Source organism: Haliotis asinina, unplaced genomic scaffold, assembly GCF_037392515.1.
Source record: "Haliotis asinina isolate JCU_RB_2024 unplaced genomic scaffold, JCU_Hal_asi_v2 scaffold_97, whole genome shotgun sequence".
Classification (NCBI taxonomy): domain Eukaryota; kingdom Metazoa; phylum Mollusca; class Gastropoda; order Lepetellida; family Haliotidae; genus Haliotis; species Haliotis asinina.
Window position 1 is genome coordinate 1 of NW_027133961.1, and position 15,000 is coordinate 15,000.

General features: G+C 45.9%; 12 non-coding genes across 12 annotated transcripts; all 12 read left to right on the plus strand.

Moving 5' to 3' along the window:
* Nucleotides 1-811: 811 nt before the first annotated feature.
* Nucleotides 812-1,004, plus strand: LOC137270871 (U2 spliceosomal RNA). The gene has a single exon (XR_010955491.1). It is a non-coding gene; the product is annotated as a U2 spliceosomal RNA (small nuclear RNA).
* Nucleotides 1,005-1,989: 985 nt separating this feature from the next.
* Nucleotides 1,990-2,182, plus strand: LOC137270883 (U2 spliceosomal RNA). The gene has a single exon (XR_010955502.1). It is a non-coding gene; the product is annotated as a U2 spliceosomal RNA (small nuclear RNA).
* Nucleotides 2,183-3,166: 984 nt separating this feature from the next.
* Nucleotides 3,167-3,359, plus strand: LOC137270895 (U2 spliceosomal RNA). The gene has a single exon (XR_010955513.1). It is a non-coding gene; the product is annotated as a U2 spliceosomal RNA (small nuclear RNA).
* A 983-nt stretch (nucleotides 3,360-4,342) lies between these two features.
* Nucleotides 4,343-4,535, plus strand: LOC137270900 (U2 spliceosomal RNA). Its single transcript, XR_010955517.1, has one exon. It is a non-coding gene; the product is annotated as a U2 spliceosomal RNA (small nuclear RNA).
* Nucleotides 4,536-5,519: 984 nt separating this feature from the next.
* On the plus strand, nucleotides 5,520-5,712 carry LOC137270901 (U2 spliceosomal RNA). The gene has a single exon (XR_010955518.1). It is a non-coding gene; the product is annotated as a U2 spliceosomal RNA (small nuclear RNA).
* Nucleotides 5,713-6,696: 984 nt separating this feature from the next.
* Nucleotides 6,697-6,889, plus strand: LOC137270872 (U2 spliceosomal RNA). The gene has a single exon (XR_010955492.1). It is a non-coding gene; the product is annotated as a U2 spliceosomal RNA (small nuclear RNA).
* A 984-nt stretch (nucleotides 6,890-7,873) lies between these two features.
* Nucleotides 7,874-8,066, plus strand: LOC137270873 (U2 spliceosomal RNA). The gene has a single exon (XR_010955493.1). It is a non-coding gene; the product is annotated as a U2 spliceosomal RNA (small nuclear RNA).
* A 984-nt stretch (nucleotides 8,067-9,050) lies between these two features.
* Nucleotides 9,051-9,243, plus strand: LOC137270874 (U2 spliceosomal RNA). Its single transcript, XR_010955494.1, has one exon. It is a non-coding gene; the product is annotated as a U2 spliceosomal RNA (small nuclear RNA).
* A 984-nt stretch (nucleotides 9,244-10,227) lies between these two features.
* Nucleotides 10,228-10,420, plus strand: LOC137270875 (U2 spliceosomal RNA). The gene has a single exon (XR_010955495.1). It is a non-coding gene; the product is annotated as a U2 spliceosomal RNA (small nuclear RNA).
* Nucleotides 10,421-11,404: 984 nt separating this feature from the next.
* Nucleotides 11,405-11,597, plus strand: LOC137270876 (U2 spliceosomal RNA). Its single transcript, XR_010955496.1, has one exon. It is a non-coding gene; the product is annotated as a U2 spliceosomal RNA (small nuclear RNA).
* A 984-nt stretch (nucleotides 11,598-12,581) lies between these two features.
* Nucleotides 12,582-12,774, plus strand: LOC137270877 (U2 spliceosomal RNA). Its single transcript, XR_010955497.1, has one exon. It is a non-coding gene; the product is annotated as a U2 spliceosomal RNA (small nuclear RNA).
* A 984-nt stretch (nucleotides 12,775-13,758) lies between these two features.
* Nucleotides 13,759-13,951, plus strand: LOC137270878 (U2 spliceosomal RNA). The gene has a single exon (XR_010955498.1). It is a non-coding gene; the product is annotated as a U2 spliceosomal RNA (small nuclear RNA).
* Nucleotides 13,952-15,000: the final 1,049 nt, after the last annotated feature.

The window sequence follows — 15,000 nt, forward strand, 5'->3', positions numbered from 1 at the left end:
TGTACTCCGTCCAAACCAAGCCCCGGGAAGTTCCTCAAAGTGATTTATTTTCCACTTGCAGTTGTTTTGTGTCCCCGTATCCAAGGACGTCGGCCATGATGTCGCACGCCGGAAATTACGTCGTAGACAATCACACCCTCACAACCACATTCTGCCCCGTCGATAACACACGTCTTAAGCGCCAGCTAACCCTAGAAAGTGTTTTCAAGTGGTAAGGAAGTACCAGAAGCCTCGGCGCGTTTCTCCCGGGTCAGTTTACATTGAAATTTCAAAGTTTGTTTAACTTTCATTCCATTTCTTAATTAAAACAACATTTCTAACTAAAATTCACCTACCCTAACATTGTTTTGATACGTGAAATGTATTTAAGTTTAGTGGATTTAGTCCACGCGGTCAGTTGCTGTGTTTTTTTTTTCACGCTTGTCTGGGCGCGACTTTCTCAAAGTCGGGACTGCAGAAACTCTTCCAATTGCTGTCCCCACGCCTCGTTCATTAAGCGCCGATCCACAGGCTCATGGCCCTAGCTGCAGGACGTTTTTCCTACGTCGGCCCGACGTTTTAGCGCAAGCGCTGTTTCTTCAAAGAAATAAATAAGGTTATTTACACATTTTGCTGCCTTGACACAAATTGTCGTATTTCACCACAAAGAAGGTCATTTTGGCCGTGGCCCTCGCCCGTGGTCCGAAATTGCGTGTTTTCGTGCGTGTAATTTTGGAGGTGAATATTTTGAAAGAGGGAATGTAAATATCCAGCCCCTTAATGAGATGCTGTGGGTATAGAGGTATTTTGCCGGCGCAAGCCGACAACCGGCATCGCTTCTCGGCCTTTTGGCTAAGATCAAAGTGTAGTATCTGTTCTTATCAGCTTAATATCTGATACGTCTCCTATTGGAGACATCGATATTAAACTGATTTTTGCAACGGGATGAGGTGCCACGGAGCTTGCTCCGCCCTCATCACGGGTTGACCCGGTATTGCAGTACCTCCGGGAATGGCCCACCACTCATAATACAAATTAAAAAATAGAACCCTTAACTTAGCCCTCTCTTTTTCACATTTCATTTCACTTTTTTCATCTCACTTTGCGCCGTCCCCTCCCTTTTCGCGCGTCCGTTTCACTGGAGGCACCATGCAACCACAGCCAAACTGTAGAAATGGACCCATCCACTCAACCACATTGTACTCCGTCCAAACCAAGCCCCGGGAAGTTCCTCAAAGTGATTTATTTTCCACTTGCAGTTGTTTTGTGTCCCCGTATCCAAGGACGTCGGCCATGATGTCGCACGCCGGAAATTACGTCGTAGACAATCACACCCTCACAACCACATTCTGCCCCGTCGATAACACACGTCTTAAGCGCCAGCTAACCCTAGAAAGTGTTTTCAAGTGGTAAGGAAGTACCAGAAGCCTCGGCGCGTTTCTCCCGGGTCAGTTTACATTGAAATTTCAAAGTTTGTTTAACTTTCATTCCATTTCTTAATTAAAACAACATTTCTAACTAAAATTCACCTACCCTAACATTGTTTTGATACGTGAAATGTATTTAAGTTTAGTGGATTTAGTCCACGCGGTCAGTTGCTGTGTTTTTTTTTTCACGCTTGTCTGGGCGCGACTTTCTCAAAGTCGGGACTGCAGAAACTCTTCCAATTGCTGTCCCCACGCCTCGTTCATTAAGCGCCGATCCACAGGCTCATGGCCCTAGCTGCAGGACGTTTTTCCTACGTCGGCCCGACGTTTTAGCGCAAGCGCTGTTTCTTCAAAGAAATAAATAAGGTTATTTACACATTTTTGCTGCCTTGACACAAATTGTCGTATTTCACCACAAAGAAGGTCATTTTGGCCGTGGCCCTCGCCCGTGGTCCGAAATTGCGTGTTTTCGTGCGTGTAATTTTGGAGGTGAATATTTTGAAAGAGGGAATGTAAATATCCAGCCCCTTAATGAGATGCTGTGGGTATAGAGGTATTTTGCCGGCGCAAGCCGACAACCGGCATCGCTTCTCGGCCTTTTGGCTAAGATCAAAGTGTAGTATCTGTTCTTATCAGCTTAATATCTGATACGTCTCCTATTGGAGACATCGATATTAAACTGATTTTTGCAACGGGATGAGGTGCCACGGAGCTTGCTCCGCCCTCATCACGGGTTGACCCGGTATTGCAGTACCTCCGGGAATGGCCCACCACTCATAATACAAATTAAAAAATAGAACCCTTAACTTAGCCCTCTCTTTTTCACATTTCATTTCACTTTTTTCATCTCACTTTGCGCCGTCCCCTCCCTTTTCGCGCGTCCGTTTCACTGGAGGCACCATGCAACCACAGCCAAACTGTAGAAATGGACCCATCCACTCAACCACATTGTACTCCGTCCAAACCAAGCCCCGGGAAGTTCCTCAAAGTGATTTATTTTCCACTTGCAGTTGTTTTGTGTCCCCGTATCCAAGGACGTCGGCCATGATGTCGCACGCCGGAAATTACGTCGTAGACAATCACACCCTCACAACCACATTCTGCCCCGTCGATAACACACGTCTTAAGCGCCAGCTAACCCTAGAAAGTGTTTTCAAGTGGTAAGGAAGTACCAGAAGCCTCGGCGCGTTTCTCCCGGGTCAGTTTACATTGAAATTTCAAAGTTTGTTTAACTTTCATTCCATTTCTTAATTAAAACAACATTTCTAACTAAAATTCACCTACCCTAACATTGTTTTGATACGTGAAATGTATTTAAGTTTAGTGGATTTAGTCCACGCGGTCAGTTGCTGTGTTTTTTTTTTCACGCTTGTCTGGGCGCGACTTTCTCAAAGTCGGGACTGCAGAAACTCTTCCAATTGCTGTCCCCACGCCTCGTTCATTAAGCGCCGATCCACAGGCTCATGGCCCTAGCTGCAGGACGTTTTTCCTACGTCGGCCCGACGTTTTAGCGCAAGCGCTGTTTCTTCAAAGAAATAAATAAGGTTATTTACACATTTTGCTGCCTTGACACAAATTGTCGTATTTCACCACAAAGAAGGTCATTTTGGCCGTGGCCCTCGCCCGTGGTCCGAAATTGCGTGTTTTCGTGCGTGTAATTTTGGAGGTGAATATTTTGAAAGAGGGAATGTAAATATCCAGCCCCTTAATGAGATGCTGTGGGTATAGAGGTATTTTGCCGGCGCAAGCCGACAACCGGCATCGCTTCTCGGCCTTTTGGCTAAGATCAAAGTGTAGTATCTGTTCTTATCAGCTTAATATCTGATACGTCTCCTATTGGAGACATCGATATTAAACTGATTTTTGCAACGGGATGAGGTGCCACGGAGCTTGCTCCGCCCTCATCACGGGTTGACCCGGTATTGCAGTACCTCCGGGAATGGCCCACCACTCATAATACAAATTAAAAAATAGAACCCTTAACTTAGCCCTCTCTTTTTCACATTTCATTTCACTTTTTTCATCTCACTTTGCGCCGTCCCCTCCCTTTTCGCGCGTCCGTTTCACTGGAGGCACCATGCAACCACAGCCAAACTGTAGAAATGGACCCATCCACTCAACCACATTGTACTCCGTCCAAACCAAGCCCCGGAAGTTCCTCAAAGTGATTTATTTTCCACTTGCAGTTGTTTTGTGTCCCCGTATCCAAGGACGTCGGCCATGATGTCGCACGCCGGAAATTACGTCGTAGACAATCACACCCTCACAACCACATTCTGCCCCGTCGATAACACACGTCTTAAGCGCCAGCTAACCCTAGAAAGTGTTTTCAAGTGGTAAGGAAGTACCAGAAGCCTCGGCGCGTTTCTCCCGGGTCAGTTTACATTGAAATTTCAAAGTTTGTTTAACTTTCATTCCATTTCTTAATTAAAACAACATTTCTAACTAAAATTCACCTACCCTAACATTGTTTTGATACGTGAAATGTATTTAAGTTTAGTGGATTTAGTCCACGCGGTCAGTTGCTGTGTTTTTTTTTTCACGCTTGTCTGGGCGCGACTTTCTCAAAGTCGGGACTGCAGAAACTCTTCCAATTGCTGTCCCCACGCCTCGTTCATTAAGCGCCGATCCACAGGCTCATGGCCCTAGCTGCAGGACGTTTTTCCTACGTCGGCCCGACGTTTTAGCGCAAGCGCTGTTTCTTCAAAGAAATAAATAAGGTTATTTACACATTTTGCTGCCTTGACACAAATTGTCGTATTTCACCACAAAGAAGGTCATTTTGGCCGTGGCCCTCGCCCGTGGTCCGAAATTGCGTGTTTTCGTGCGTGTAATTTTGGAGGTGAATATTTTGAAAGAGGGAATGTAAATATCCAGCCCCTTAATGAGATGCTGTGGGTATAGAGGTATTTTGCCGGCGCAAGCCGACAACCGGCATCGCTTCTCGGCCTTTTGGCTAAGATCAAAGTGTAGTATCTGTTCTTATCAGCTTAATATCTGATACGTCTCCTATTGGAGACATCGATATTAAACTGATTTTTGCAACGGGATGAGGTGCCACGGAGCTTGCTCCGCCCTCATCACGGGTTGACCCGGTATTGCAGTACCTCCGGGAATGGCCCACCACTCATAATACAAATTAAAAAATAGAACCCTTAACTTAGCCCTCTCTTTTTCACATTTCATTTCACTTTTTTCATCTCACTTTGCGCCGTCCCCTCCCTTTTCGCGCGTCCGTTTCACTGGAGGCACCATGCAACCACAGCCAAACTGTAGAAATGGACCCATCCACTCAACCACATTGTACTCCGTCCAAACCAAGCCCCGGGAAGTTCCTCAAAGTGATTTATTTTCCACTTGCAGTTGTTTTGTGTCCCCGTATCCAAGGACGTCGGCCATGATGTCGCACGCCGGAAATTACGTCGTAGACAATCACACCCTCACAACCACATTCTGCCCCGTCGATAACACACGTCTTAAGCGCCAGCTAACCCTAGAAAGTGTTTTCAAGTGGTAAGGAAGTACCAGAAGCCTCGGCGCGTTTCTCCCGGGTCAGTTTACATTGAAATTTCAAAGTTTGTTTAACTTTCATTCCATTTCTTAATTAAAACAACATTTCTAACTAAAATTCACCTACCCTAACATTGTTTTGATACGTGAAATGTATTTAAGTTTAGTGGATTTAGTCCACGCGGTCAGTTGCTGTGTTTTTTTTTTCACGCTTGTCTGGGCGCGACTTTCTCAAAGTCGGGACTGCAGAAACTCTTCCAATTGCTGTCCCCACGCCTCGTTCATTAAGCGCCGATCCACAGGCTCATGGCCCTAGCTGCAGGACGTTTTTCCTACGTCGGCCCGACGTTTTAGCGCAAGCGCTGTTTCTTCAAAGAAATAAATAAGGTTATTTACACATTTTGCTGCCTTGACACAAATTGTCGTATTTCACCACAAAGAAGGTCATTTTGGCCGTGGCCCTCGCCCGTGGTCCGAAATTGCGTGTTTTCGTGCGTGTAATTTTGGAGGTGAATATTTTGAAAGAGGGAATGTAAATATCCAGCCCCTTAATGAGATGCTGTGGGTATAGAGGTATTTTGCCGGCGCAAGCCGACAACCGGCATCGCTTCTCGGCCTTTTGGCTAAGATCAAAGTGTAGTATCTGTTCTTATCAGCTTAATATCTGATACGTCTCCTATTGGAGACATCGATATTAAACTGATTTTTGCAACGGGATGAGGTGCCACGGAGCTTGCTCCGCCCTCATCACGGGTTGACCCGGTATTGCAGTACCTCCGGGAATGGCCCACCACTCATAATACAAATTAAAAAATAGAACCCTTAACTTAGCCCTCTCTTTTTCACATTTCATTTCACTTTTTTCATCTCACTTTGCGCCGTCCCCTCCCTTTTCGCGCGTCCGTTTCACTGGAGGCACCATGCAACCACAGCCAAACTGTAGAAATGGACCCATCCACTCAACCACATTGTACTCCGTCCAAACCAAGCCCCGGGAAGTTCCTCAAAGTGATTTATTTTCCACTTGCAGTTGTTTTGTGTCCCCGTATCCAAGGACGTCGGCCATGATGTCGCACGCCGGAAATTACGTCGTAGACAATCACACCCTCACAACCACATTCTGCCCCGTCGATAACACACGTCTTAAGCGCCAGCTAACCCTAGAAAGTGTTTTCAAGTGGTAAGGAAGTACCAGAAGCCTCGGCGCGTTTCTCCCGGGTCAGTTTACATTGAAATTTCAAAGTTTGTTTAACTTTCATTCCATTTCTTAATTAAAACAACATTTCTAACTAAAATTCACCTACCCTAACATTGTTTTGATACGTGAAATGTATTTAAGTTTAGTGGATTTAGTCCACGCGGTCAGTTGCTGTGTTTTTTTTTTCACGCTTGTCTGGGCGCGACTTTCTCAAAGTCGGGACTGCAGAAACTCTTCCAATTGCTGTCCCCACGCCTCGTTCATTAAGCGCCGATCCACAGGCTCATGGCCCTAGCTGCAGGACGTTTTTCCTACGTCGGCCCGACGTTTTAGCGCAAGCGCTGTTTCTTCAAAGAAATAAATAAGGTTATTTACACATTTTGCTGCCTTGACACAAATTGTCGTATTTCACCACAAAGAAGGTCATTTTGGCCGTGGCCCTCGCCCGTGGTCCGAAATTGCGTGTTTTCGTGCGTGTAATTTTGGAGGTGAATATTTTGAAAGAGGGAATGTAAATATCCAGCCCCTTAATGAGATGCTGTGGGTATAGAGGTATTTTGCCGGCGCAAGCCGACAACCGGCATCGCTTCTCGGCCTTTTGGCTAAGATCAAAGTGTAGTATCTGTTCTTATCAGCTTAATATCTGATACGTCTCCTATTGGAGACATCGATATTAAACTGATTTTTGCAACGGGATGAGGTGCCACGGAGCTTGCTCCGCCCTCATCACGGGTTGACCCGGTATTGCAGTACCTCCGGGAATGGCCCACCACTCATAATACAAATTAAAAAATAGAACCCTTAACTTAGCCCTCTCTTTTTCACATTTCATTTCACTTTTTTCATCTCACTTTGCGCCGTCCCCTCCCTTTTCGCGCGTCCGTTTCACTGGAGGCACCATGCAACCACAGCCAAACTGTAGAAATGGACCCATCCACTCAACCACATTGTACTCCGTCCAAACCAAGCCCCGGGAAGTTCCTCAAAGTGATTTATTTTCCACTTGCAGTTGTTTTGTGTCCCCGTATCCAAGGACGTCGGCCATGATGTCGCACGCCGGAAATTACGTCGTAGACAATCACACCCTCACAACCACATTCTGCCCCGTCGATAACACACGTCTTAAGCGCCAGCTAACCCTAGAAAGTGTTTTCAAGTGGTAAGGAAGTACCAGAAGCCTCGGCGCGTTTCTCCCGGGTCAGTTTACATTGAAATTTCAAAGTTTGTTTAACTTTCATTCCATTTCTTAATTAAAACAACATTTCTAACTAAAATTCACCTACCCTAACATTGTTTTGATACGTGAAATGTATTTAAGTTTAGTGGATTTAGTCCACGCGGTCAGTTGCTGTGTTTTTTTTTTCACGCTTGTCTGGGCGCGACTTTCTCAAAGTCGGGACTGCAGAAACTCTTCCAATTGCTGTCCCCACGCCTCGTTCATTAAGCGCCGATCCACAGGCTCATGGCCCTAGCTGCAGGACGTTTTTCCTACGTCGGCCCGACGTTTTAGCGCAAGCGCTGTTTCTTCAAAGAAATAAATAAGGTTATTTACACATTTTGCTGCCTTGACACAAATTGTCGTATTTCACCACAAAGAAGGTCATTTTGGCCGTGGCCCTCGCCCGTGGTCCGAAATTGCGTGTTTTCGTGCGTGTAATTTTGGAGGTGAATATTTTGAAAGAGGGAATGTAAATATCCAGCCCCTTAATGAGATGCTGTGGGTATAGAGGTATTTTGCCGGCGCAAGCCGACAACCGGCATCGCTTCTCGGCCTTTTGGCTAAGATCAAAGTGTAGTATCTGTTCTTATCAGCTTAATATCTGATACGTCTCCTATTGGAGACATCGATATTAAACTGATTTTTGCAACGGGATGAGGTGCCACGGAGCTTGCTCCGCCCTCATCACGGGTTGACCCGGTATTGCAGTACCTCCGGGAATGGCCCACCACTCATAATACAAATTAAAAAATAGAACCCTTAACTTAGCCCTCTCTTTTTCACATTTCATTTCACTTTTTTCATCTCACTTTGCGCCGTCCCCTCCCTTTTCGCGCGTCCGTTTCACTGGAGGCACCATGCAACCACAGCCAAACTGTAGAAATGGACCCATCCACTCAACCACATTGTACTCCGTCCAAACCAAGCCCCGGGAAGTTCCTCAAAGTGATTTATTTTCCACTTGCAGTTGTTTTGTGTCCCCGTATCCAAGGACGTCGGCCATGATGTCGCACGCCGGAAATTACGTCGTAGACAATCACACCCTCACAACCACATTCTGCCCCGTCGATAACACACGTCTTAAGCGCCAGCTAACCCTAGAAAGTGTTTTCAAGTGGTAAGGAAGTACCAGAAGCCTCGGCGCGTTTCTCCCGGGTCAGTTTACATTGAAATTTCAAAGTTTGTTTAACTTTCATTCCATTTCTTAATTAAAACAACATTTCTAACTAAAATTCACCTACCCTAACATTGTTTTGATACGTGAAATGTATTTAAGTTTAGTGGATTTAGTCCACGCGGTCAGTTGCTGTGTTTTTTTTTTCACGCTTGTCTGGGCGCGACTTTCTCAAAGTCGGGACTGCAGAAACTCTTCCAATTGCTGTCCCCACGCCTCGTTCATTAAGCGCCGATCCACAGGCTCATGGCCCTAGCTGCAGGACGTTTTTCCTACGTCGGCCCGACGTTTTAGCGCAAGCGCTGTTTCTTCAAAGAAATAAATAAGGTTATTTACACATTTTGCTGCCTTGACACAAATTGTCGTATTTCACCACAAAGAAGGTCATTTTGGCCGTGGCCCTCGCCCGTGGTCCGAAATTGCGTGTTTTCGTGCGTGTAATTTTGGAGGTGAATATTTTGAAAGAGGGAATGTAAATATCCAGCCCCTTAATGAGATGCTGTGGGTATAGAGGTATTTTGCCGGCGCAAGCCGACAACCGGCATCGCTTCTCGGCCTTTTGGCTAAGATCAAAGTGTAGTATCTGTTCTTATCAGCTTAATATCTGATACGTCTCCTATTGGAGACATCGATATTAAACTGATTTTTGCAACGGGATGAGGTGCCACGGAGCTTGCTCCGCCCTCATCACGGGTTGACCCGGTATTGCAGTACCTCCGGGAATGGCCCACCACTCATAATACAAATTAAAAAATAGAACCCTTAACTTAGCCCTCTCTTTTTCACATTTCATTTCACTTTTTTCATCTCACTTTGCGCCGTCCCCTCCCTTTTCGCGCGTCCGTTTCACTGGAGGCACCATGCAACCACAGCCAAACTGTAGAAATGGACCCATCCACTCAACCACATTGTACTCCGTCCAAACCAAGCCCCGGGAAGTTCCTCAAAGTGATTTATTTTCCACTTGCAGTTGTTTTGTGTCCCCGTATCCAAGGACGTCGGCCATGATGTCGCACGCCGGAAATTACGTCGTAGACAATCACACCCTCACAACCACATTCTGCCCCGTCGATAACACACGTCTTAAGCGCCAGCTAACCCTAGAAAGTGTTTTCAAGTGGTAAGGAAGTACCAGAAGCCTCGGCGCGTTTCTCCCGGGTCAGTTTACATTGAAATTTCAAAGTTTGTTTAACTTTCATTCCATTTCTTAATTAAAACAACATTTCTAACTAAAATTCACCTACCCTAACATTGTTTTGATACGTGAAATGTATTTAAGTTTAGTGGATTTAGTCCACGCGGTCAGTTGCTGTGTTTTTTTTTTCACGCTTGTCTGGGCGCGACTTTCTCAAAGTCGGGACTGCAGAAACTCTTCCAATTGCTGTCCCCACGCCTCGTTCATTAAGCGCCGATCCACAGGCTCATGGCCCTAGCTGCAGGACGTTTTTCCTACGTCGGCCCGACGTTTTAGCGCAAGCGCTGTTTCTTCAAAGAAATAAATAAGGTTATTTACACATTTTGCTGCCTTGACACAAATTGTCGTATTTCACCACAAAGAAGGTCATTTTGGCCGTGGCCCTCGCCCGTGGTCCGAAATTGCGTGTTTTCGTGCGTGTAATTTTGGAGGTGAATATTTTGAAAGAGGGAATGTAAATATCCAGCCCCTTAATGAGATGCTGTGGGTATAGAGGTATTTTGCCGGCGCAAGCCGACAACCGGCATCGCTTCTCGGCCTTTTGGCTAAGATCAAAGTGTAGTATCTGTTCTTATCAGCTTAATATCTGATACGTCTCCTATTGGAGACATCGATATTAAACTGATTTTTGCAACGGGATGAGGTGCCACGGAGCTTGCTCCGCCCTCATCACGGGTTGACCCGGTATTGCAGTACCTCCGGGAATGGCCCACCACTCATAATACAAATTAAAAAATAGAACCCTTAACTTAGCCCTCTCTTTTTCACATTTCATTTCACTTTTTTCATCTCACTTTGCGCCGTCCCCTCCCTTTTCGCGCGTCCGTTTCACTGGAGGCACCATGCAACCACAGCCAAACTGTAGAAATGGACCCATCCACTCAACCACATTGTACTCCGTCCAAACCAAGCCCCGGGAAGTTCCTCAAAGTGATTTATTTTCCACTTGCAGTTGTTTTGTGTCCCCGTATCCAAGGACGTCGGCCATGATGTCGCACGCCGGAAATTACGTCGTAGACAATCACACCCTCACAACCACATTCTGCCCCGTCGATAACACACGTCTTAAGCGCCAGCTAACCCTAGAAAGTGTTTTCAAGTGGTAAGGAAGTACCAGAAGCCTCGGCGCGTTTCTCCCGGGTCAGTTTACATTGAAATTTCAAAGTTTGTTTAACTTTCATTCCATTTCTTAATTAAAACAACATTTCTAACTAAAATTCACCTACCCTAACATTGTTTTGATACGTGAAATGTATTTAAGTTTAGTGGATTTAGTCCACGCGGTCAGTTGCTGTGTTTTTTTTTTCACGCTTGTCTGGGCGCGACTTTCTCAAAGTCGGGACTGCAGAAACTCTTCCAATTGCTGTCCCCACGCCTCGTTCATTAAGCGCCGATCCACAGGCTCATGGCCCTAGCTGCAGGACGTTTTTCCTACGTCGGCCCGACGTTTTAGCGCAAGCGCTGTTTCTTCAAAGAAATAAATAAGGTTATTTACACATTTTGCTGCCTTGACACAAATTGTCGTATTTCACCACAAAGAAGGTCATTTTGGCCGTGGCCCTCGCCCGTGGTCCGAAATTGCGTGTTTTCGTGCGTGTAATTTTGGAGGTGAATATTTTGAAAGAGGGAATGTAAATATCCAGCCCCTTAATGAGATGCTGTGGGTATAGAGGTATTTTGCCGGCGCAAGCCGACAACCGGCATCGCTTCTCGGCCTTTTGGCTAAGATCAAAGTGTAGTATCTGTTCTTATCAGCTTAATATCTGATACGTCTCCTATTGGAGACATCGATATTAAACTGATTTTTGCAACGGGATGAGGTGCCACGGAGCTTGCTCCGCCCTCATCACGGGTTGACCCGGTATTGCAGTACCTCCGGGAATGGCCCACCACTCATAATACAAATTAAAAAATAGAACCCTTAACTTAGCCCTCTCTTTTTCACATTTCATTTCACTTTTTTCATCTCACTTTGCGCCGTCCCCTCCCTTTTCGCGCGTCCGTTTCACTGGAGGCACCATGCAACCACAGCCAAACTGTAGAAATGGACCCATCCACTCAACCACATTGTACTCCGTCCAAACCAAGCCCCGGGAAGTTCCTCAAAGTGATTTATTTTCCACTTGCAGTTGTTTTGTGTCCCCGTATCCAAGGACGTCGGCCATGATGTCGCACGCCGGAAATTACGTCGTAGACAATCACACCCTCACAACCACATTCTGCCCCGTCGATAACACACGTCTTAAGCGCCAGCTAACCCTAGAAAGTGTTTTCAAGTGGTAAGGAAGTACCAGAAGCCTCGGCGCGTTTCTCCCGGGTCAGTTTACATTGAAATTTCAAAGTTTGTTTAACTTTCATTCCATTTCTTAATTAAAACAACATTTCTAACTAAAATTCACCTACCCTAACATTGTTTTGATACGTGAAATGTATTTAAGTTTAGTGGATTTAGTCCACGCGGTCAGTTGCTGTGTTTTTTTTTTCACGCTTGTCTGGGCGCGACTTTCTCAAAGTCGGGACTGCAGAAACTCTTCCAATTGCTGTCCCCACGCCTCGTTCATTAAGCGCCGATCCACAGGCTCATGGCCCTAGCTGCAGGACGTTTTTCCTACGTCGGCCCGACGTTTTAGCGCAAGCGCTGTTTCTTCAAAGAAATAAATAAGGTTATTTACACATTTTGCTGCCTTGACACAAATTGTCGTATTTCACCACAAAGAAGGTCATTTTGGCCGTGGCCCTCGCCCGTGGTCCGAAATTGCGTGTTTTCGTGCGTGTAATTTTGGAGGTGAATATTTTGAAAGAGGGAATGTAAATATCCAGCCCCTTAATGAGATGCTGTGGGTATAGAGGTATTTTGCCGGCGCAAGCCGACAACCGGCATCGCTTCTCGGCCTTTTGGCTAAGATCAAAGTGTAGTATCTGTTCTTATCAGCTTAATATCTGATACGTCTCCTATTGGAGACATCGATATTAAACTGATTTTTGCAACGGGATGAGGTGCCACGGAGCTTGCTCCGCCCTCATCACGGGTTGACCCGGTATTGCAGTACCTCCGGGAATGGCCCACCACTCATAATACAAATTAAAAAATAGAACCCTTAACTTAGCCCTCTCTTTTTCACATTTCATTTCACTTTTTTCATCTCACTTTGCGCCGTCCCCTCCCTTTTCGCGCGTCCGTTTCACTGGAGGCACCATGCAACCACAGCCAAACTGTAGAAATGGACCCATCCACTCAACCACATTGTACTCCGTCCAAACCAAGCCCCGGGAAGTTCCTCAAAGTGATTTATTTTCCACTTGCAGTTGTTTTGTGTCCCCGTATCCAAGGACGTCGGCCATGATGTCGCACGCCGGAAATTACGTCGTAGACAATCACACCCTCACAACCACATTCTGCCCCGTCGATAACACACGTCTTAAGCGCCAGCTAACCCTAGAAAGTGTTTTCAAGTGGTAAGGAAGTACCAGAAGCCTCGGCGCGTTTCTCCCGGGTCAGTTTACATTGAAATTTCAAAGTTTGTTTAACTTTCATTCCATTTCTTAATTAAAACAACATTTCTAACTAAAATTCACCTACCCTAACATTGTTTTGATACGTGAAATGTATTTAAGTTTAGTGGATTTAGTCCACGCGGTCAGTTGCTGTGTTTTTTTTTTCACGCTTGTCTGGGCGCGACTTTCTCAAAGTCGGGACTGCAGAAACTCTTCCAATTGCTGTCCCCACGCCTCGTTCATTAAGCGCCGATCCACAGGCTCATGGCCCTAGCTGCAGGACGTTTTTCCTACGTCGGCCCGACGTTTTAGCGCAAGCGCTGTTTCTTCAAAGAAATAAATAAGGTTATTTACACATTTTGCTGCCTTGACACAAATTGTCGTATTTCACCACAAAGAAGGTCATTTTGGCCGTGGCCCTCGCCCGTGGTCCGAAATTGCGTGTTTTCGTGCGTGTAATTTTGGAGGTGAATATTTTGAAAGAGGGAATGTAAATATCCAGCCCCTTAATGAGATGCTGTGGGTATAGAGGTATTTTGCCGGCGCAAGCCGACAACCGGCATCGCTTCTCGGCCTTTTGGCTAAGATCAAAGTGTAGTATCTGTTCTTATCAGCTTAATATCTGATACGTCTCCTATTGGAGACATCGATATTAAACTGATTTTTGCAACGGGATGAGGTGCCACGGAGCTTGCTCCGCCCTCATCACGGGTTGACCCGGTATTGCAGTACCTCCGGGAATGGCCCACCACTCATAATACAAATTAAAAAATAGAACCCTTAACTTAGCCCTCTCTTTTTCACATTTCATTTCACTTTTTTCATCTCACTTTGCGCCGTCCCCTCCCTTTTCGCGCGTCCGTTTCACTGGAGGCACCATGCAACCACAGCCAAACTGTAGAAATGGACCCATCCACTCAACCACATTGTACTCCGTCCAAACCAAGCCCCGGGAAGTTCCTCAAAGTGATTTATTTTCCACTTGCAGTTGTTTTGTGTCCCCGTATCCAAGGACGTCGGCCATGATGTCGCACGCCGGAAATTACGTCGTAGACAATCACACCCTCACAACCACATTCTGCCCCGTCGATAACACACGTCTTAAGCGCCAGCTAACCCTAGAAAGTGTTTTCAAGTGGTAAGGAAGTACCAGAAGCCTCGGCGCGTTTCTCCCGGGTCAGTTTACATTGAAATTTCAAAGTTTGTTTAACTTTCATTCCATTTCTTAATTAAAACAACATTTCTAACTAAAATTCACCTACCCTAACATTGTTTTGATACGTGAAATGTATTTAAGTTTAGTGGATTTAGTCCACGCGGTCAGTTGCTGTGTTTTTTTTTTCACGCTTGTCTGGGCGCGACTTTCTCAAAGTCGGGACTGCAGAAACTCTTCCAATTGCTGTCCCCACGCCTCGTTCATTAAGCGCCGATCCACAGGCTCATGGCCCTAGCTGCAGGACGTTTTTCCTACGTCGGCCCGACGTTTTAGCGCAAGCGCTGTTTCTTCAAAGAAATAAATAAGGTTATTTACACATTTTGCTGCCTTGACACAAATTGTCGTATTTCACCACAAAGAAGGTCATTTTGGCCGTGGCCCTCGCCCGTGGTCCGAAATTGCGTGTTTTCGTGCGTGTAATTTTGGAGGTGAATATTTTGAAAGAGGGAATGTAAATATCCAGCCCCTTAATGAGATGCTGTGGGTATAGAGGTATTTTGCCGGCGCAAGCCGACAACCGGCATCGCTTCTCGGCCTTTTGGCTAAGATCAAAGTGTCAGCGTCTTAGTCCAGGTCGAGCATCACTT